The sequence below is a fragment of the Balaenoptera physalus genome (genome assembly GCF_965194825.1).
Source record: "Balaenoptera physalus genome assembly, chromosome: 12".
Classification (NCBI taxonomy): Eukaryota; Metazoa; Chordata; class Mammalia; order Artiodactyla; family Balaenopteridae; genus Balaenoptera; species Balaenoptera physalus.
The window spans coordinates 29,518,686-29,542,554 of record NC_138897.1 but is presented as its reverse complement, the minus strand read 5'-3'; the positions used below and the strand labels follow the sequence as shown (position 1 = coordinate 29,542,554).

Here is a 23,869-nt window from a genome sequence, read left to right as displayed (position 1 = left end):
GAGAGTTAGAAGTCATTGTGTGACAAGCTGTGTGATCCAATTCACTGGGCAAACTCAGGAATGATGTAATTTACCCAGATCTATTCTTTAAACCAAATCTCCACCTATTATGAGATTTTTCTTCTTTCTTCTTTGAATCCTGGTAGCTGCAGCCCAGATTACTGTTCTGTGATCTCTACAGGAAGAACAGTCTGAGTTTTATGTAGAAGAAATAGCCACATATCCCACTGTCAGTTTCTCTTGTGATCACTTTTGCTCTAGAAAGGGGAAATTTGGGTACTTTTAGCCCAGCTTAAAGAATAACACAACAACAATATTAATTTTAAAAAAATCCTCAATCAAATCAATCAGTTTGGCAACAAGTATTATTCAGTTCTCTGCCTCTATCAGGCATTTTGAAAGATAAAAGGCAGGTCTGGGGTACTACATCCAACTTATTGTTCCGACATGGACTCACATTTACAAAGATTTTGTTTCCTGAGCTGAAGGTATTTATTAGATAACCAATCATTAATGTTCTTCTTTTGATTATTCAAAGCCAACTAGAACTTCTGATCCATGATAGCCCATGTAGTCCCACTAAGACGCTATAAACCCAAACAGAGGTTGGGAACACATGGCAGCCTCATCCCAGTACGCGTAAGACTTCCCTGTGCTTTTTGAAGTCGATTTCCACAGTCCATTCACAGAGCTGCAGGGCATAGGCTGTTAGCATTGGCTGCATAGCAGATCACTTGGGGAGCCTTTAAGAACTAGGATGCCTGAATCTGACCCCCCCACCAAGAGTCTGTTTACATGGTCTGTGGGTGCTATCTGGGCACTGGGGTTTTTAAGAGGTGTGTGGCCCAAGTTGAGAACTGCTGTCCTAGGGGCTCCAGAATCACTTGGCCAGAACTTCTTGCCTCAGAGAAGATTACATTTGTTTGGTGAGGTAAAATGTACATCCCGTAAAAGAGACCACTCTGAAGAAATGTGTAACCTAGATAAACTGTAAGAGCGTTTGTTTCTTCAAACATATTTATTCATTCAGTAATGTATTTATTCAGAAATATTGATTGAACACCTCATATGTGCCAAGCACTGTTGCAGACCCTGAGCGTACAGAGGGACAAAGCTGGTAAGGAATCTGCCTTCGTGGAGCTTATAGAAGTTCAAGGACAGTTCGGTTGCCTGTGGTCTAGGGAGACTTTGGGGGACAGGCTGCCCTGGAGGCAGGCCTGGAAGGTTTGATGGAGAATAATGGGGTAGGGGCTCTTTCCTGGAGCTAGAAAGAAGACAGGAGACTTGGCCACAACACATTAGACTACTGGGGTGTTCGTGATCGTCCCAAGGTGCCTGGTACTTGGCTTTATTCGTCTTTAAGTTTCACAGTAGAAAACATAGGCGTTTTGAAGAAAACACGCAGATTACAAATCTTTAGCTCCTTCAAAGAGCACACACCTTTGAACTTTTTTCAAAGTTCATTAATGTATGAATGATGTATTAATTAATGTATGGTGGCAGGGACATTCTAGAACAGTGGTTCTCAATCAGGGGTCAATTTTGCCTCTCCCACCAGGAGATACTCGGCAATGTTTGGAGACATTTTTGATTGTCACGACTGGGTGGAAGTGCTAGGGCATCCAGTGGGCTAGGGGCCAGGGATGCTGCTCAACCTCCTACAATGCACAGGTCAGCAGCCCCAGCGAAGAAGGATCCAGTCCCAAATGTCAGAAGTGTAGCAGTTGAGAAACTCTGTTCTAGAGATAAGAGAGAGAAACGGGAGAAAGGCCTCCTGCGGGATATTCCTCTTACTGCAATGCCTGTTACTGTAATGCCTCTCACCACCCCCCTCCCCCCCACCCCAGTCCTGTGCATACCCGCACAGATAAAACATGTAATTCAGTGCTTTGTTTTGTGGTCTCCCAACCAGCCGCAGGGGAGACTTGCGTCTTCCAGGGATGGGGGACATCTTCAGGGTCTCCCCACCTCCCCCAAACCACAGTCTTTCCCTGAGCTTTCAGCACTTTGGAGAAATTCCCATGGAGAGGGAGAATTGCCCCTGGGTTGCCCATTGCAATTTCCTGGGCTTCTCCCAGACTAAGGTTGAAATTGAAAGGTTGATTTTTCCCTCTGGGGAGCAGAAAGACCTAACACACTCCTCCCTGGACATTTAAAAGTTCTAAATAAAGTTTTGGGTCAGGTGTTGGAAGGCACAAAGCCATGTCAGCTGAGGCAGGCCTAGCGTGGTGGGTGAAGCGAGGCAGGAAACCGCTCGCCAGCGCCTTCTCCTCTCACGACTGTGGACCGGGCAGCAGTTTGCAGCAAGAAACCTGCATCTGCATCCTAGCTCTGACTCTTAGCCATGCCATTTTGGGCAAATCATTTCCTCTCCTTTTGCCTGTGCATCACCTTCTATAATCTGGACACGTACTGATCCCTGGGGGCTTGAGGAACATTCGATGTAATGGGTATAAAGTTCCTGACGCATAGTAGGTTTTAAATGGTAGCTTTTACAGTATCCTCTGTGAATGGAGAGGACAGAACTGGGTGATCACCAACATCCCATCCAACTCCAATGCTCAAATATATCATCATGTTGGGAAATGGAGAGGCTTGGCTTGCTCTAAAATAAGGAGGAGGAAGGGTTTTGTATTTGTGTGAAAGAGAAGATGTGAATGTCTGCATATGTTCCAGGCAAATTTTAGGTCGCATCAAATTCCCCCATCCTGGAAGGAGCAGGAGCCTGAGGGCAAGGTAAAGTGTCTGCGCCTGGCTGGGAAATGAAGTCGGAGCTCTACCCGAGCCCATCTCCCAGGGAGCCAGCAGCCCACACGGCGGAGCCAGCATGGGAACGGCTGCCAGGGCTGCTATCCCGTGGCCTTCCCCTTGCCCACTGCCCTGAGCCTGTTGCCCATGCTCCTTTCCCCTGCCAACTGGGCACCGGGATGCATTAATTGTCATTTGCCTGACCACTTCCCCCTTGCACTCTGCCCCCCTCCATGCTCACCACACTTACAGCGTATGAATATCCTTTTTGATGTTGTCCGATGTTAGAAGTTTGCCTCCCACTTTTTTCTCCTCCCAAAAGGAGAACAATCTGAATACCACACACAGTGTTATCTCGCTCTGACTTTGAAGAGGAATTTCTCCCCTTAGGGCTCTATTCCTGGTGTAGCATAATCTAAGGAGAAGAAAGTTTATCCCAGGGAAGCCAAATCAGCCAAGAGTTATTCAGTGTCTGACTGCCTGTTATATTTAGAAACAACACAGAGGCGAGCTTTAAGAATGCTCAGAGCCTGCCAACACCGCGTGGTCCTCTTTGATTCCTTCTGGTTACTTGGGGTGGCCAGATGAAGAAAGAGTCTCCCTTAGCCTTGGGGTGTTTACCTGATTTATTATTTGGGTGTGATGGGATGGGAGATAAAGGAGAAATGCAGCTATAGAATATTACACACATGGGACTTTAAAATCACCAAGTGTCCAAACTTTCCCCTTTTGCAGTTGAGTGTGTTGAACTGGGCATAATTTGACCCTCTGAACTTCAGTTTTATCATCTGTAAAATGAGGAGACTGGACTTGCTCAATGCCTCGGAACCTTCACTGTGCACCAAGATCATATGGGGAATTTGTTAAGAATATAGGTGTCGTGACTGCGTGACCAGAGTTTCTGATTTACAAAGTCCAGTGCACCTTGGGCATCTGCAGTTTCTCAGTGCTCCTCAGGTGATTCGAATTTACAGCTGCTGTTGACAATCATGGGGCCAGATCAGTGGTTCTCAAAGCATGGCCCCAGGACCAGCAGTAGCAGCAGCACCTGGGAACTGGTTAGTAGTGCAGATTCTCAGACCCCAACGCAAACCTGCTGAATTAGAGACTGATTATTGGGGCCAGCAGTGTGTCCTGTCAAGCTCTCCAGGTAGTTCTTATGCATGAAAAAGTTTGAAAGAGCAGTAGACTGGGTAATTTTTTAAGGGTTCCTACTAGGTTTCAAAACCTATAATCCTATACACAGCCTAGATAGGGCTCAAGATCAAGCCAAGGCCACAGAGCTGGCTAAGTAAGTGGTGGAGCCCTTACTAGAATCTAGGCCTTTGAACTGCCCTTCAGAGCTTGTCTAATTATCCAACTAAGAGGATGTTTAGGATTCATGGCATGTCTCTCTCTCTCTCTGTCTCCCTGTCTCTCTTTGTCTCTTCTGTCTCTGTCTCTCTCTGGGTTTAGCTTTTAGTGGGTCACAGGATTGTGGAGAAAATGTTATTTTTAGCTCGTGGTATATACCTGCAGTTCAGGATATGTTTATTAAAAAGAGAAATTATTCTTTAATTCTTAGGCATGTAGCAAAGGGTGAGTTATTTGTGAATTACTGGCCCCTTTATTGGTTCTGTAACTGTGACTGAGCAGTTTTGTTGAAGTTGATTGACAGATAAATATCCTTATAACAGCACAGCCTGCTGAGCGAGAGGAGGGGAGTGGTAAACAAGATGGGGAGTGGGCAAGGCGCAGCACCTTTCTCTTAGGGTACAACTATCATTCTTTTAGCTCTTCTTCAAAAATATCTGGGATTGCAGTCATTGTACTGCATTTTGTAAAATCCACTCTCTGTAGTGGTTACAGCAGTTTCAAAAAGATGTTCTTAAGCAGGGTCTGGAGTGAGTTTTGGAGCGGAATTTGAGTTGTATTAAGAAATAATTTCATCTGCTAGTCCTAGAGATTAGTGAAGGCCTTGCTTGCAGTCCTCAGCAACCAGGAGGCAGGGCTGGGACTAGGACCTTGGCCTCCTGACCCCAGGCTGAGGCACCTGGAGTGAGGAAGGACAGCGGGGACCTCCAGGAAGATCTGAGCCCACACACAATCAGGGAGGTTACTGGAAGTAATGAGATTGGGAACCACAGTCTAACAGGGCTTATGGAAGGAGCCCTCGAGATTTTCTGGTACCCCTCATTTTATAGAGAGGAATATTGAAGTTCAGATGGGGAAAGTGACATGCTGGAGGTCACAGGTGCTGAAATAGCTCCCAGGCCTTTGGATGTTGTTCTTATCGAGCGCTCTTTCTGGCACTCCACATCATTTACCAAAGGCACCAGAATAAGAGCTAGGAAGATTTGCTGGTCCTCTTACCTTTACATGCCACCTCAGACATTGTTCTTAAGTAGACAGTACTGACGAGATACATGACTTGGGTTCCCGACTCAGATTTTTCGAGATGTGCTGGTGGAGGCAAACTGTTTTTGTAAGAGCCAAGATTTATGTGTTATAATTCTCCCTTGAGCTATAAAGCAAGGAAACAATTGACGGACAGGAGTTTTCTAATCATTTCACAGGCAGGACCCAGATAAAGTAGAAGATCATGGCCTTCTCAGATTTGGCAGGGGTCCTACCCTCTGGTTTCAAGAAACATATGATTCCCATGCGGCAGTAAAGCAAGTCGGTAGAGGGCTGCTTTTATTCAAGAGCAGTGGGTCTAGAGTGCCAAAGAGTGGTGTCTTGTCAGGAAGTGTTATTGTGAATAATTTCGCTGCTTGCCACAGCATTTTACTGATACATTAATGGATCTTCTAACAGTTCCATTGCTGTTTTCCTACTCATTTCTTTCTCTCTTCTTGGAATAAACCATGACTTATTAAAGTGCCTCAAATAATTGTGATTATTGCTAAAAGAAAACGCATGGTCTCTCAGTCGGTCGATCTCAGATTCCTCGTGGGTCCTCACTATGTCAGCGGCCCCTAGAGCTCTACTTTTCATGCTCTGCTGCTTACTGCACTTGAAACCAAGTCTTCTTCCTCACAGCCTGACCTGAGTTCCTTTTATTCACTACAGATTTTATTAGAAGTAGGGTAGGGGGTGGTGGAATAATTTTAGAGAGGGTTTACTGACTCAGAGTGGCAGGGGAAATTGCTGTTGCTATCTATGTCTCAGGCCACCCACCTGCAGATTCTGGGGTTTCTGAAGTTGTTTATTGGTTACATCCAGGGGTGACATCTGATGAAAACCTAAGAGTGATTTTTGAGGTGGAAAAGGCTACAGATAGCAGGTCTATTTTTAAAAGGCTGAGAAGAATACAGTGGCATTTAGGCTGACCTCCCATGTTTTGAAAGATTGAAACCATTGCTTAGAAAAATCACCAAATACATATACAAACATATACACATATACCCATGTCCTTGCTTTGGTAGGTAGAGTTCTCCCCTAATTATTAGCAGCATGGAGAGATCATCTGAGTCTTTTAATATGAGTGGAGTGGTTTGCTTCTACAACAAATGCACCCAGACTGTGTTTTCCATTGGTTCCTGTGCTCTGTTTTTGCAGTGTTTTAGTTTTCTCTCTCACTGTCGGGATGCTGGTTCTTCTTTAACAAACATAAGCAGTTCTTTCACCAAACCACCCTTCCAATTTGTGCTTATAATCTGCTGGGGGTGGGAAAGGACATAACCAAGCTGCTGAAAATTGTGTTGAAAGACAGAGCAAACAGGTCCTGAGCCAAGACCGGAGCGGCTCTTCTGTGATGGAGCTCTCTTTCCACGGATCTTCCTGTCCAGCTGGCTTCAGAGAACTCTCTTGTTGAGTATCAACATTTCTTCTACTGAGTGTCCCTCAGGATCGTGGTTCCTCCCAGGGCCACAGAGGAAGTGGGGAGAGCATTATATATGACTGATTCCAGTAGAGTTTTCGAGCCAGAAGGGCTCAGGAATGTCACCCTGGAGGGGACTTGGGTGTGATGTAGACCAGTGCGACTGAATGTGCGTTAGGGTGACCCAGAGAGCTATTAAAACACCAATGCCTGTTTCCTACCTGAAGAGCTTCTTATCTGGGGTGGGGTCCCAGGATCTGTATTTGTTAACAGTGTCTTCATGTGATTCTGATTGCATGAGGAGTTGAGAACCAGGAATCTCATGCACTCCGCTCACATTACAGATGAAGAATTCAAAGCCCAGGAAGTGTGACTGACAGGCAAGACAGTGTCCTCTCTGCCTGCAGTCAGCCTCCAGTCCTACAAAAGGCAGAATGCTGTTATGATAACCTTCCTTACATGTGGTCTTTACTTGTCTGAACAGCTGTTACTCCTTCAGCCTTTCCTCAAGTGACACGATTTCAGGGTTTGACCAACACACATACGCACATACCTGCTACACACACACACACACACACACACACCACTTTTATAAACTGTGGGATTCTCTACAGTGGCAAAATGATAATTTCTCCCATTTCTCCCTCTTTCCCTCCCCTGTCCTTTTCTTCTGGACTTCCTCCCACCTGAGAGGGAGTAAATGAGGCCTTAGGAATGCACTTGCTCAATATCGTCCGCTGAACTTGATCTGCCGGTGATATATTAATTAGCTGGGGCACTGCACCTTAATGAACGAGTTACAGGCAGGTCCTGTTGTGTGTTAATGCTTAACCAGAGATGCTCAGCTGTGGTCTCATTTGTGGCCTAAATGTAAAGAGAGAAATGTGGTTGACTTTATTTTTATAGATGATTTCTTACTTATAAGTGTTGACATATTGATTTCAATGCCATATGTCAGCATATTTGCTATGAGTTGTCTCACATATGTTTAAACTTTTGGATAATAGCATTTACTCTATAAGTTATAATTCCTAAGCCTCAACTTATACATGGTTATGTTTATGTTTTCTCACATGCATGTATAACTGTGTATGGTGTAACTTCCACTCTGTCACTATATGTCTCAAATTTACCTTAAGATCATTGATGAGATCTATTTTGCAGTAATCTCAGAACTGTCATGGCTTGTTCTCTATCACCCTCAGGAAAGGCCCCAAACAACTCCCCTGTCCCCACCTGTGGTGTGGCCTGGTGTGGTGCCTCCCCATCCACACTGAGTAATAGATACAGACTCAGGATCTCCCAGCCTTCTCCGGGCAAAAAGAGCCGCTCTATCTGGGGCAGACTCCCAGTCACGAAACCAAGCCCTGTTCTTCTCTTGAACCCAGAACTGTGATGCTGGTGCTAATAGAAGACAGGCAGGAAAAAGAAAGTGTGTGACCCTCAGGTGCAGTGGAGAGAGGGCTAAATTAGTACAGCAGCCATGTTTTTTTGTTTCTTTGAGAACACAGCATATTTTACCCAGAAGTATACTTTTGCATGGGGTTCCCAAACTCTCCTTCTCTTTAGCATTCCACGTCCCTTGATCCCATCTCAAATCAGGAGCCATCCTGTTCCTAAAATCTTCCTAAATATGAGGTCCCAGGGTTTTGTCTTCCTTTGAACCCACAGCACGTAGTGGCTGGATGGGTGTATCTGCTTCTGGGATTGATCTCTGGTGAACACATCTGAGACATTCACATCTCATCTGAGATCTGTCGTCTGCACATTCACACCTATGCTTTTCTGCTAAAAGCACGTAGGACTCATATATGGACCTAAAAGATATGGACCTAAAAGTTATGGACCCTTTTTTCCAGGAAAAGTACATATAAGCACAAATGCTGTGTTCATTATCAAGAGATTCAAGGACCTTCCCAGGAGGCCCATTAAGCATAAAATAAGGACCCTTGTGGGATATGGATGGTATGTTACCCCCAAGATAACACAATGGTGAGAACATATTGACTTTTAAGACATATTTGCTGAAATTAAAAGAAAAAAAAAAGGAATGGTGCTTAAACTGATAACATCCAAGGATCTCATAGATCATTTAATACAAGCCATTCATTTTACAGATGAGAAGACTGAGCCCAGAGAGGGATAGTGTCTCTCTGAGGCCACATTCAGGTTAATTACAGTAATGGATCTGAATTGAGGTCTCTGCCCTGCACTTTTTCTATCTGGTGAAATAAAATGCCTTCCTGTAAAATGAAGGTTGACTTTTCTGGCTACTTCTTGCATTCTTTATAACTTTGAGATATAGGGAGATAGCCATGAATGAAACTTATACTGACAGGTGAAAAGAAAGAAAAAAAAGAAAAAGAAAAAATGGCTGAATCTAAAATATCACTTTTGAAGATGGTGGAGTAGAAGGACGTGCGCTCACTACCTCTTGCGAGAGCACCAGAATCACAACCAACTGCTGAACAATCATCGACAGGAAGGCACTGGAACTCACCAAAAAAGATACCCCACATCTAAAGACAAAGAAGAAGCCACAATTAGATGGTAAGAGGGGCGCAATCACAATAAAGTCAAATCCCATAACCACTGGGTGGGTGACTCGCAAACTGGAGAGCAGTTATACCACAGAAGTCCACCCACTGGAGGGAAGGTTCTGAGCCCCATGTCAGACTTTCTAACCTGGGGGCCCGGCAATGGGAGGAGGAATTCCCAGAGAATCAGACTTTGAAAGCTAGTGGGATTTGATTGCAGGACTTTGACAGGACTGGGCGAAACAGAGACTCCACTCTTAGAGGGCACACACAAAGTAGTGTGCATATCAGGACCCAGGAGGAAGGAGCAGTGACCCCATAGGAGAGTGAACCAGACCTACCTGCTAGTGTTGGAGGGTCTCCTGCAGAAGGAGGGGGGTGGCTGTGGCTCACCGCAGGGACAAGGACACTAGCAGGAGAAGATCTGGGAAGTACTCCTTGGCGTGAGCCCTCCCAGAGTCTGGAGTCTGCCATTAACCCCACCAAAGAGCCTGTAACCTCCAGTGCTGGGTCGCCTCAGGCCAAACAACCGACAGGGAGGGAACTCAAACCCACCCATCAGCAGACAAGCAGATTAAAGTTTTACTGAGCTCTACCCAACAGAGCAACACCCAGCTCTACCCACCACCAGTCCCTCTCATCAGGAAGCTTGCACAAGCCTCTTAAATAGCCTCATCCACCAGAGAGCAGACAGCAGAAGCAAGAAGAACTACAATTCTGCAGGCTGTGGAATGAAAACCACATTCACATAAAGATAGACAAAATGAAAAGGCAGAGGACTATGTACCAAGTGAAGGAACAAAATAAAACCCCAGGAAAAACTAAATGCAGTGGAGATAGGCAACCTTCCAGAAAAAGAATTCAGAATAATGCTAGTGATGATGATCCAGGACCTCAGAAAAAGAATGGAGGCAAAGATTGAGAAGATGCAAGAAATGTTTAACAAAGACCTAGAAGAAGTAAAGAACAAACAAAGATGAACAATACAATAACTGAAATGAAAAATACACTAGAAGGAATCAATAGCAAAATAACTGAGGCAGAAGAATGGAAAAGTGACCTGGAAGACAGAATGGTGGAATTCACTGCCACAGAACAGAATAAAGAAAAAAGAATGAAAAGAAATGAAGACAGCCTAAGAGACCTCTGGGACAACATTAAACGCACCAACATTCGTATTTTGGGGTCCCAGAAGGGGAAGAGAGAGAGAAGGACCCAAGAAAATATTTGAAGAGATTATAGTTGAAAACTTCCCTAACATGGGAAAGGAAATAGCCACCAAAGTCCAGGAAGCACAGAGGGTCCCAAGCAGTATAAACCCAAGGAGAAACACGCCAAGACACAGTGTAATCAAATTGACAAAAATTAAAGGCAAAGAAAAATTATTAAAAGCAACAAGGAAAAAATGACAAATAACATACAAGGGAACTTCCATAAGGTTAACAGTTGATTTCTCAGCAGAAACTCTACAAGCCAGAAGGGAGTGGCACGATATATTTAAAGTGATGAAAGGGAAGAACATACAGCCAAGATTACTCTACATGGCAAGGATCTAATTCAGATTCGATGGAGAAATCAAAAGCTTTACAGACAAGCAAAAGCTAAGAGAATTCAGCACCACCAAACCAGCTCTACAACAAATGCTAAAGGAACTTCTCTAAGTGGGAAACACAGGAGAAGAAAATGACCTACAAAAACAAACCCAAAACAATTAAGAAAATGGTAATAGGAACATACATATCAATAATTACCTTAAAAGAGAATGGATTAAATATTCCAACCAAAAGACACAGGCTCGCTGAATGGATACAAAAACAAGACCCCTATATATGCTGGCTACAAGAGACCCACTTCAGACCTACGGACACATACAGACTGAAAGTGAGAGGTTGGAAAAAGATATTCCATGCAAATGGAAATCAAAAGAAAGCTGGAGTAGCAATACTCATATCAGACAAAATAGACTTTAAAATAAAGACTGTTACAAGAGACAAGGAAGGACACTAGATAATGATCAATGGATCAATCCAAGAAGAAGGTATAACAATCATAAATATATATGCACCCAACATAGGAGCACCTCAATAAATAAGGCAACTGCTAACAGCTATAAAAGAGGAAATCGACTGTAACATAATAATAATGGGGGACTTTAACCCCTCACTTACACCAATGGACAGATCATCCAGACAGAAAATTAATAAGGAAACAGAAGCTTTAAATGACACAATAGACCAGATAGATTTAATTGATATTTATAGGACATGCTATCCAAAAACAGCAGATTACACTTTCTTTTCAAGTGCACACGGAACATTCTCCAGGATAGATCACATCTTGGGTCACAAATGAAGCCTTGGAAAATTTAAGAAAATTGAAATCATATCAAGAATCTTCTCCGACCACAACTATGAGATTAGAAATAAATTACAGGGAAAAAAATGTAAAAAGCACAAACACATGGAGGCTAAACAATACATTACTAAATAACCAAGCGATCACTGAAGAAATGAAAGAGGAAATCAAAAATACCTAGAGACAAATGGCAACAAAAACACGACAATCCAAAACCTATGGGATGCAGCAAAAGCAGTTCTAAGAGGGAGGTTTATAGCAATACAATCCTACCTCAAGAAACAAGAAAACTCTCAAATAAACCATCTAATATTGCACCTAAAGGAACTAGAGAAAGAAGAACAAACAAAACCCAAACTTAGTAGAAGGAAAGAAATCATAAAGATCAGAGCAGAAATAAATGAAACAGAAACAAAGAAAACAATAGCAAAGATCAATAAAACTAAAAGCTGGTTCTTTGAGAAGATAAACAGAATTGATAAACCTTTACCCAGACTCATCAAGAAAAAGAGGGAGAGGACTCAAATCAATAAAATTAGAAGTGAAAAAGGAGAAGTTACAACGGACACCGCAGAAATACAAAGCATCATAAGACACTACTACAAGCAACTCTATGCCAATAAAATGGACAACCTGGAAGAAAAGGACAAATTCTTAGAAAGGTATAACCTTCCAAGACTGAACCAGGAAGAAATAGAAAATATGAACAGACCAATGAGAAGTAATGAAATTGAAACTGTGATTAAAAATCTTCCAACAAACAAAAGTCCAGGACCAGATGGCTTCACAAGTGAATTCTAACAAACATTTAGAGAAGAGCTAACACCCACACTCCCAAACTCATTCTATGAGGCCACTATCATCCTGATACCAAAACCTGACAAAGATACTACAAAAAAAGAAACTGACAGACCAATATCACTGATGAATATAGATGCAAGATTCCTCAACAAAATACTAGCAAACAGAATCCAAAAACACATTAAAAGGATCATACACCATGATCAAGTGGGATTTATCCCAGGAGTGCAAGGATTCTTCAATATGTGCAAATCAGTGTGATATACCATATTAACAAACTGAAGAATAAAAACCAATATGATCATCTCAATAGATGCAGAAAAAGGTTTTGACAAAATTCAACACCCATTTATGATAAAAACCCTCCAGAAAGTGGGCATAGATGGAACCTACCTCAACATATATGACAAACTCACAGCAAACATTATTCTCATTGGTGAAGAACTGAAAGCATTTCCTCTAAGATCAGGAAGAAGACAAGGATGTCCACTCTCACCACTCTTATTCAACATAGTTTTGGAAATCCTAGCCACAGCAATCAGAGAAGGAAAAGAAATAAAAGGTGTACAAATTGCAAAAGAAGAAGTAAAACTGTCACTGTTTGCAGATGACATGGTACTATACATAGAGAATCCTAAAGATGCCACCAGAAAACTACTAGGGCTCATCAATGAATTTGATAAAGTGCAGGATATAAAATTGATCTAGAAATCTGTTGCATTCCTATACACTAACAATGAAAGATTAAAAAGAGAAATTAAGGAAACAATCCCATTCACCATTGCAACAAAAAGAATAAAATACATAGGAATAAACCTACCTAAGAAGATGAAAGACCTGTACTCAGAGAACAATAAGACACTGATGAAAAAATCAAAGATGACACAAACAGGTGGAGAGATATACCATGTTCTTGGATTGGAAGAATCAATATTGTGAAAATGACTGTACTACCCAAAGCAATCTACAGATTCAATGCAATCCCTATCTAATTACCAATGGCATTTTTTTTACAGAATTAGAAGAAAAAAATCTTAAAATTTGTATGGAGACACAAAAGAACCCGAATAGCCAAAGCAATTTTGAGGGAAAAAAACAGAGCTGGAGGAATCAGACACCTTGACTTCAGACTATACTACAAAGCTACAGTAATCAAGAAAATATGGTATTGGCACATAAAGAGAAATATAGATCAATGGAACAGTATAGAAAGCACAGAGATAAACCCCACGCACCTATGGTCAACTAATCTATGACACAGGAGGCAAGGATATACAGTGGAGAAAAGACAGTCCCTTCAATAACTGGTGCTGGGAAAACTGGACAGCTACATGTAAAAGAATGAACTTAGAGCACTCCCTAACAGCACCATACACAAAAATAAACTCAAAATGGATTAAAGACCTAAATGTAAGACCAGACACTATAAAACTCTTAGAGGAAAATATAGGAAGAACACTCTTTGACATAAATCACGGCAAGATCTTTTTTGACCCACCTCCTAGAGTAATGGAAATAAAAACAAAAATAAACAAATGGGACCTAATGAAACTTCAAAGCTTTTGCACAGCAAAGGAAACCATAAACAAGAGGAAAAGACAACCCTCAGAATGGGAGAAAATATTTGCAAATGAATCAACGGAGAAAGGATTAATCTCCAAAATATGTAAACAGCTCATGCAGCTCAGTATTTTAAAAACAAACAACCCAATCAAAAAATGGGCAGAAGACCTAAATAGACATTTCTCCAAAGAAGACATACAGATGGCCAAGAGGCGCATGCTTCTCAACATCACTAATTAGTAGAGAAATGCAAATCAAAACTACAATAAGGTATCACCTCACACCTGTTAGGATGGGCATCATCAGAAAATCTAGAAACAACAGATGCTGGAGAGGATGTGGAGAAAAGGGAACCCTTTTGTACTATTGGTGGGAATGGAAATTGATACAGCCACTATGGAGAACAGTATGGAGGTTCCTTAAAAAACTAAGAACAATTACCATATGACCCAGCAATCCCACTACTGGGCATATACCCAGAGAAAACCATAATTCAAAGACACATGCACCCCAATGTTCATTGCAGCACTATATCCAATAGCCAGGTCATGGAAGCAACGTAATTGTCCATCGACAGACAAATGGATAAAGATGTAGTGTATATATACAATGGAATATAACTCAGCCATAAAAAGGAACAAAACTGGGTCTTTTGTAGAGATTTGGATGGACCTAGAGACTGTCATACAGAGTGAAGTAAGAAAGAGAAAAACAAATATATATTAACGCATATATGTGGAATCTAGAAAAATGGTACATATGAACCAGTTTGCAAGGCAGAAATAGAGACACAGATGTAGAGAACAAACATATGGACACCAAGGGGTGAAAGCAGGCGGGTGGTGGTGGGATGAACTGAGAGATTGGGATTGACATATATGCAGTAGTATATATAAAATAGATAACTAATAAGAACCTGCTGTATAAAAAAATAAAATTAAATTAAAAAAATAGAATAAAATATCACTTTTCCTTTAGCAGAAAATGCATCATTTTTCAGGCATTGGGCCTTTCAACAATGGTAACTGTGGGTTCTGGGGAAACCTCCAATTTGTGGGAACTGGGCAGCATGAAACCCCACATGTGAGGCTGAATTTAACATGTTACCCCCTGAATGGAGGTCACTACTTGTGTCCCAGTTCTTCTCTGAGGCATACCAGGGACCAAAATAACTCTTGCTTATCTCCCATCCTAGGACCTGAGACCTGAGGAAACGTTATCTGAAGATAAGTGTAATTTGTCCAAGGTCAACCTGCAACTTAGCTAGAAGTCAGCTCACCTGCATTTTATACACCCACCTTCAGTGACAGGCAGTGCTAGGTCTCTGCTGGATTTTCCTCCTCAGTCAGTCAACCAATCAGTCAGTTGCAAATGTGTCTTAGTTTGAACTGCTATAGCAAAATATTGTAGGCTGGGTGGCTTAAAACAGAAATTTGTTTCTGATAGGTCTGAAGGCTAGAAGTCTGAGATCAGGGTGCTAGCAAGGTCAAGTTCTGGGAGGGCCCTCTCCCAGGTTGCAGACTGCGTCTTTTTGTTGTATTCTCACATGATGGAAGGGAGCAAGAGAGCTCTCTGGGGTCCCTTTTATAGTAAGGGCACTAATCCCATTTATGAGGGCTGCACCCTCATAACCTAATCACCTCCCAAAGGCCCCACCTCCTTATGCCATCACATTGGAGGTTAGGGTTTTCAGTGTATGAATTTTGAGAGACCACAAACATTCAGTCCATTGAAATATGTTTATTGGACTTCAACTGTATGTATATTTGCCAATGTGCTAGGTGCTGTGGACAAACTCTGGGCTGCCAAGAAGCTTTTATGTATACTAGAGGATTTTTATTAACATGATTATTATCATCAACATTTCATATTTGTGCATTCATTTAAAATGGCAAAGTGTGTTCCCCACAAAAACTTAAATAACCAAATGTGAAATAAAGGGCTAAGAACCTTTTTGTAAGAGTCAGCAAGTGTCGAGGGAAAGAAGGTGTGACAGGACCTTGGAACAGGTTGTTCCCTCTGCGTGGGATTCTCCTGCTCCCTCCACTAACCTCCTACCAGTGTCCCACCCAAACTTTCCTGGTTTTGATGTCAGCCCAAGCATCAGTTTCTTAGGGAGGCCTTTCCTGACTTCTGGTCGCACAGCCACCACAGATCACAGAAATGCAGGCACTCATGGAGCACACTCCTTACTTCCTCATACTCAGCTTATTTGCTCATATGTATGCTTCTTGCAGTGAAGTCTCTCCACCTGCAAGACTGAGCTGGGTGTAGGGAAACCACAAAGGTTGCTGGAGTATCCCAGGAATAGTAATAGCCCAGGAGAGCTATGATCACCCTTGACTTGAAACGGGAAGGATCAGTTCCCTGAATGTATGGGCATGTTGGGGATGGGGAGTAAACTAGAGAGCACAAGGAAGTCATGTTGGGGGAATATGTGATAGGAGCTGTGGCCTTTGGCTAACACAGCCTGGGGGACCCAGCAGGGAGGAGGCTGGGAGAGCAGTGCTCCTGACCTCACTCAGCTCCCTTCCTGTGACCTCCTGCTGGTGCCCCTCCTTGGCTGAAGCCAGAGGGTGAAGGAACTTTATTTGCAGCCCATAGAGGTCAGGGTCACTGGTAGAGAGAAAGGTTAGAGGAGATGGGGAGTGAACCTGGAGAGGCACTTGTGGGATGGCCAGCCCAGTGGGCAAGTTACCCCAATCTTCATTCCTTTCAGCTCCCTTTCAGGTCAGTACCTTGCAAACTGTGGAAAGCCATCCACAACTGACTAATTATTTCTACCACAGTTAATATTTACTATCCTTTGGCTGCTGGCACCTTTGGAACCAGGTGTGCCAGGCCCAGGGGACGTGTTCCAGTACCAGGGAGATTGTCAAAACTCAGGCTGGTGTTTGTGGCTTCACTGGCCCTAGGGAATTGGATTTCTGTTTGCTGCCATTAGATCCCAAGGCTAATCATTCACCAAGTTATGCCTGTTATTGTCTTAGCCCTACATAAAAAGGAGCCTACTTTTGGAAGTCATTTACTTGTGATGTCTGGGGAAAGTGACACCACTACTGTTTCATTTACCTTTTGTTTTGAGGGCAGGGAGTTATTTAAAAGTAGCAATGGAAAAGCTATGATTTACACTGGGATCCTGTTTACAGTTCTTTAAAGATTTCCATACTCATCTATGATTTGATCTTCACAACCCTATTGGTGATAGGCATCCATCAAACAATCAAGATGTAAATAAACAATTTCAAACATGATAAGGACTCTGAAGCAAAATTGCTGTGAAGGTCTGGAAGGCAAAGAGAAGGTTCTGTGTTAAGGTGCTGAGAGGGAGTAGGGTGGCTTAGGCAGTGCTGAGGATCTGGAAGGAGGTCAGTGCAGTGGGATGTGCAGTGCAGATGGAGTGACCAGGGATGGGGGGCAGAGATGAGGCTGGAAAGGGAGGGGTCAGCTGCACCAGCCCCTGTTGACAGGAGAAAGATTCCCGGGGTCTCTAGCATAGAAACGATGGGAGCCATTAAGGGGCTAAGTAGGGATATGACAAAAATAGATTTGTTTGTAAAGGGATTTTTCTGGAAGTTCTGTGAAGAAGGGATGGAAGGGAGTCAGAAATGAATTATGAAGCTGTTGTGGTGGTTTGCGTAGAGGATGGGGATGGGGGTCTAGGTAGAAAGTATCAGGTTTGGGAGATGTTATGGAGGCAGAAGAACAAGATTTCTTGACAGGTATATGACTACATTTGGGGATTTGTCCAGGTGAACTGTGACACAGACCTGTCATTGCATAGCCGTGCTCAGCAGCAGAAGTCTTGATTTTGCCGCCAATGAGGGGTGTGTGTGTGTATGTGTGCGCACGTGTCCCTGTGTTTCTCAGCACTGGGGCCATTCATGTTCAAGTGCTGCTCAAGGTTTGGATGTATTCTATTTTTTCTTTTAAACCAAATATTAGGCTTGTTTATTGATCTTGCCATCTAAAAAAAATGAGGTGTGGGAAAAGGAGTAATTTAAAGCCTACTTTTTAATAGCTCTTTGGTCTTCTATTCAATTTACACAGAATCCAAAAGGAGCATTTACCAAGTGTCGTTGCTAAACTGTTACCTTTCCAGGCAGACATGCCTATAAAGTCATTAATGTATTTGTGGGGAACCATCTGGACTGGAAATAACCCATTTCATACCCTAAAGAGAATGTTCTTCTCTCAGTCCTTCCTTCAGTCCAGTCTGGGTTAAATGAATTAGACAGCTAGTAGGTGAACTCTGGCTAAAGTAAGCTCCTTACCCCACCTGGCCCTTGCCTCCTCACTTCCTCTGCTCCGCCAGGAAGGAATGATTGGCGTGCACCATCTTCTAGGGATTCTTCTTTTCAAGTTCAGACCAGGGCAAGCATTGCCATCATTTTTCCCTGTCAATGTCACTTGTCCTGTATTTTTTTTCTGCAGCACAGACAATCATTCTTCCAAGGTTTTCTCTATGCTAGTTTTTGCTTACCTTTCCTAGTCTTGTTTCATGGGAGAGGGACTTTTGGCTTCTGGTTTGTAGATAAGGAGGTTGCTTATCGGCAAAAACCTTTGTGCGCATGGCTTTTGTTCCAAGAATTAATTATGGAGAATCTACTGATATTTGTTAAGGCACAGGATTGGGAACTTTAGTTTTGCAAAAGCATCTGACTATACACAACCAAAGAATGAGGAACATATTTGCTTATTTTATCTCCCCCAACTGGAATGTTCTCCTCCTGCTTATTAATAGCCTATTCATTTTTGGAGAAAGGAGCCTCCTCTTCTGAAAAATCTTCTCAGCCTTCCCAGATTCCAACTGCCTCTTCTCTCCTCAGCATTTTTCTGGAGCCCATTCATCTATTCCCTGAGCCACCTTCTGTGATTGTTGTTAGACATGCATTATAACTGAATCTTCTTGAGAGTGAAGGGAATGCTTATGTGTGATTTTTGTCCCACAGAATTCAACTAGGATACCTTACCCAGAACAGTGACTCATAATTATTTAATATTCAGGTTGAGCACTGTTGATTTTCTAAACTGTTCCCAGTCTTAGTACTTCTCCCATGTGGTGCCAGGGTTTTCATTTCTTGCATAGGGTGTTCAGGTTGGTAACCTGACAACCCTTTAATAGCCAAACCTTTTTTTTAGTAGAAGTCTGCCATGTTCCCCTGGCATCAGAGGAAACCTTCAGGTATTTCTATGGGTCAGCTGGGTCTGGGGGTGCTTGAGTAGATACCAAAGAGTATTCTTCCAAAGCACAGAGCCCTCTGTGGAGTTGAAGTGAGGACCAGAAGATCAGGGAAGTTCTTAGGAGAGAACACCACAAAAGGTAAGGGCTGGTATTTGCCTACAGGGGATGGGGTAAGAGACATCATTCAGAAACAGGAGTCATGACTTTGGGCTTCTAAAAACACTTTCCTGGTGCAGTCCTATCAGTTATGTTCAAAATGCTGCTCTCTTGTATATAAACACAATGGATTCTGTGGCTACAAAGGGCCAGGCCCTTGACACGGCTGTTCCAGGGTGGGTAGTAAAATGTCTCCTCAGGACTGTGCCGCAGCTGCCCCAGTGGAATGAATACTAGTGGCTGAAGTTACATTGGAACTAAATATAGCTGGTGCTCCTGTTCACAGGACTTCATCTGAGCCCGGGCGGGGGTGCCCCTGAGGGTGCAGGCTTCTTAGACTGTGTCTCTACAGATGCTGCTTCCAGACTCAGACTCTCCTTCCTTCTCCTCCATTCTCTTCTCTCTGATTACTCTTTCTTTTCCTGTTTCTTCTCCAACACTCCAATTTCTGCCCCTCCCTCCCCCTCATACTGTAGGTCTCACTTTCCTCAATAGTAAAGACAAGGAGTTGGACAATTTTTTAGTAACATTCTTAAATTCTCTTTATGTTGCCTTCTTCTCTGTCTTATTCTTTCCTCCTCACCTCTTTGCCCTATCTTTCTCTCATTCTTTACCTTCTTTTATTTTTCTCTATTAACTCCTCCTTATCCATGTCTAAATAGAGTATATTCATTAAAAGGAGCCTCCCCATATCCTAGGCATGATATACTGTTTTCAGGCAGAAAACTCTTCATAGATTGAGACAGTTGTATATGTATTTTCCTTAAGTAGTGATTTCTTCTCATGGTTTGTTGGAAAATGACAGAGAGGTATGTGGGAAAATGACAACATGTTATTGGAACAATTTTTTCTCCCTTTTCTTTTCGAAGCAACATTCTTTGGCTAATCAATTACTCAGGAAAAGAAAAAAGTTAGAATCTGGGATAAGTAGATTGTTTTCTTCACCTCATGGCAAACCAGTTGTCCAGATATGTACCATTTTGAAGAAGTAGGGACACTTGAAACAAAGAAAATGGACCAAGCTGGTATAGAATTGAATGGATAAACCTCACTTGCCTGAGTGAGGGGTGTAGTGAGCACATGTTCATGTGAGTCTGTGAGGCAGCATGTTGTGGGTAAGAAAGGGGAGAATAAATAAGTTGGCTTGGGCCATCTTGGTATCAGGATGTTATCAACCAAAATGTTTTGAATTCCTTATTGTGGAATATACTCTGCTTCAAAACAAGTGTACCTCATTTCAAGCAATAGATATTTCCCCCAAGAGTTGTATGAAGTGAATTTTTGTAAATTGAACTGTAGAGTCAGTGGAGAGCCCTGGGAAGAATATTCTGACAGAGCATTACCTGTAAAATGGGGTAAGAGAGCTACTTAAAAGCAATCCTGTGGCTAACTTATTTTGTATGGACTGGTTTTTGTGTCTGGGATTTTCCCCCCATTTTAATGGGTACCTTGGAAAAACTAATGTTTTTACTAATGGATCTCAAAGTATTTTTGTAACTCTCATGGCCTGTGAGAGGATCTGAAGTTCTAGCCAATGTTAGGAAAGTAGAAGCCCATACTATGATTCAACTTGTCCCAAACACAGAAACATGGAATTTGAGTATTAGAAGGGACCTTGGGGACTATTGAATCCAACCTTCTTCTTTACAAGTGGAAAAACTGAGCTAAGCATGGGGCGGTGATCTCTGACACGGGGAGTCTTATTGTGGGGTGTTCTTATGTGGCCTGTGCAGAAGCCTGATCTTCTCCAGGTCTTGCCGCTGATCCATCTGCCTGGCTTTCTTTTCCTGGGGAAATACTGTACAGTGAGACAAAACTAATGATTGGAAATTTCTCTGGTGGGCCTTCAGCACAAGGCTACTCTACGGTCCTGGCTGTCCCTGGAGGAAGCGCTGTGTGAGCTTTAACTCCTAGACACTGTCTTCTCCTAAGATGTCAGCTGTCTGCTCCCAGAGCTGAAGTCTGAGGACAGCTAATATAGGAAATTTCCTCTCTCCAGGGATTTTAAGTATAGGAAGACTTTGAAGAGAAAAATCCCTCAAGACCTCAAGGAATGAAATAATACATTGATAGGAGTATTTTCAGCATACTAAAAGTTGACGTTGGACACTTGGGTAGAGGAACGTGTTCAGTGCCTCCCAGCCATGACCTGAGGGGTTGACTTGCTTTGTGTGTCTAACAGCTGCCAGGGACTCATGGGGATGACTGTGGCTCTGTATGTGTGCATGTATATGGGAGTAGGGATGTGTGTGGGGTCGGGGGTGCAGGCATGCCTGTGTGCTTACTCCTCCTCTTTCCCATCTCACAGCCTACCAGTTCTTCAATTTCTTGCTCAAATCCACGCCCCCCACAAGGTCATTTTGGACTTCTCCAGAGGGGCCGCAACCCTGGACATATCCTTTCTTTAACTTTTATCATGTTCTGTTGTTCTTACCACTCAGTATGCATTTACATGGTCTGTTGAATTGTTCTTTCTTTATTTCAGGCATTTACTTTTTCTTCTGAGCTAGACTGCCTGTTACCTGAAGGTATAAGCTGTCTTCTTCTGGGTTTCCCCACAGCCTCAGCAAGGCCCTGAGCTCAGCTCTGATACTGTAGGGTTAGAACATCCAGGGTTTGGGAGTCCAAAAGAGACTGACTGTCTCTTTCAACAAATGAGATAACCAAACACTTACTCCACTTGTTAAGATCAACCAGCTAAAGCAGCCTATCATGGGAGGGGAACCAGCTTCTACAGCCTCATTCCTCTACACTAAATTGTAAATGTCTGAACTAGATGTCAGAGGGAAAGGCTGGCAGGTCCTCCATGCTTGGCCTGAAAATGCTGGGGAGTCTCGAAGTCACACCTCAGACCTTCCTTTCCTCTTTGCCCCATTACACACTTCTTGACATTTCCATTATTCCAAAGTATCACATCTGTGCACATGTCCACAAGTGCAGAATGCGAAGTGAGGGAAATGCCACATTAGGGAACTAAGGAGAAAAATTAAAATGTGGAAGGAAAACTGATCTACCTGTGAGAAAAGCAAGAGAACCTCATTTATTGTTTTAAATTATTTTCCCTTATGGATACCTTTCAGATACTGCTTTTGTTTTTTCTTAAAGCCTGTGAATCTGTCTTCCGCCATTGGCATTTTCTAGCAGGAGTGAACACAAAAGCTTGTCCCTTGCTAATGCATCATGTCTGAGTCGTCCATGTAACACTGTCTCCTTCTGCTCTCTTTTGGGGAAAGGTTAATTCTAAGTTCTCCCTCTCTGTCTCTGTCTCTGTTTCTCTCTCAGTCTTTCTCTCTGATATCATTGATATCACAGTGATCTCTGTGTATCTATCTAAAGTAGGGGTGCCCAACCTCCAGGCCACTGACCTGTACCGGTCTGTGGCCTGTTAGGAACCAAGCCGCTCAGCAGGAGGTGAGCAGCAGGCAAGCGAGCAAAGCTTCATCTATATTTACAGCCACTCCCCACTGCTCGCATTACCGCCTGAGCTCCGCCTCCTGTCAGATCAGCAGTGGCATTAGATTCTCATAGGAGTGCGAACCCTACTGTGAACTGCGCATACGAGGGATCTAGGTTGCACGCTCCTTATGAAAATCTAATGCCTGATGATCTGAGGTGGAGCTGAGGTGGTGATGCTAGCTAGCACTGGGGAGGGGCTGCAAATACAGATGATCAGTAGCAGAGAGGTTTGACTGCACAGAGACCATAATAAATCAATTGCTCGCAGACTCATATCAAAGCCCTATCAGTGAGTGCCAAGTGACAATTAAGCTGCATCTTATGGAGTAGACTGGACATAAGCAACATACTTCAGGTGTCACTGTCTCCCATCACCCCCAGATGGGACCATCTAATTGCAGGAAAACAAGCTCAGGGCTCCCACTGGTTCTGCATTATATATATATATATATATATAAAACAGTGTAATAATAATAGAAATAAAGTGCACAATAAATGTAATGCACTTGAATCATCCCGAAACCAGCCCCCCCACCCGCCCCGATCCCTGGAAAAAATGTCTTCCGCAAAACCGCTCGCTGGTGCCAAAAAGTTTGGGAACTGCTGATCTAAAGGTGTTCGTATCCCAGTGTGTTGGGATTTTCCCACCTATGTGACTACTAGTAATGACTAAACTCTAAACATGCTTAAAACAAGTCTATGTCTTCCCACTGAGTTTTGTTTTTCCACCATAGATCTGTGCTTATGACAGGAAACGTCTCTTCTGGTAGTGGTGCCTTATGTAGTGCCTTATGGTGGGAAGACTCAATTTCCTTCCTCCTTGCCACCTCAGCCATGTCTTCCCATCTTTTTATGTCTAACTCCTATTTGCACTTTACTCAGCCTGAACTGACAGCTTTCATCTGGGGATTCCATTACCACTCACAGTAAGTTCTAGGCAGCCAGTACACAACTGGACACACAACTGTTTCAAGTGTGTTAGTTTTCACTTTTTAACTACACTGTGAGCTCTCTAAGGCAAGGACAGGAATCTTGTATTTTTTCTGTGACAACAGTTTTGCATAATGATCTTGGCAATATAATGCAAACTGAGACTGATAAAGACTCAGGGCACGGGGGACAGTATATATTAAAACCACATTTTGTAGCTTTTACATGTAGCTTTTTCCTGATTGTACACTTACATTGTAGAACTAAGTTTTATGTCCATCAATTCTATTTTTCCATCTTAAGAGTTTATTTTTTGTTGTTTTCTGTTACGATGTT

General features: G+C 42.8%; 1 protein-coding gene across 5 annotated transcripts in view; it reads left to right on the top strand.

Moving 5' to 3' along the window:
* SETBP1 (SET binding protein 1) overlaps positions 1–23,869 on the top strand; it is a 407,558-nt gene that overhangs the window by 136,897 nt on the left and 246,792 nt on the right. The gene's annotated exons all lie outside the window — the stretch shown is intronic.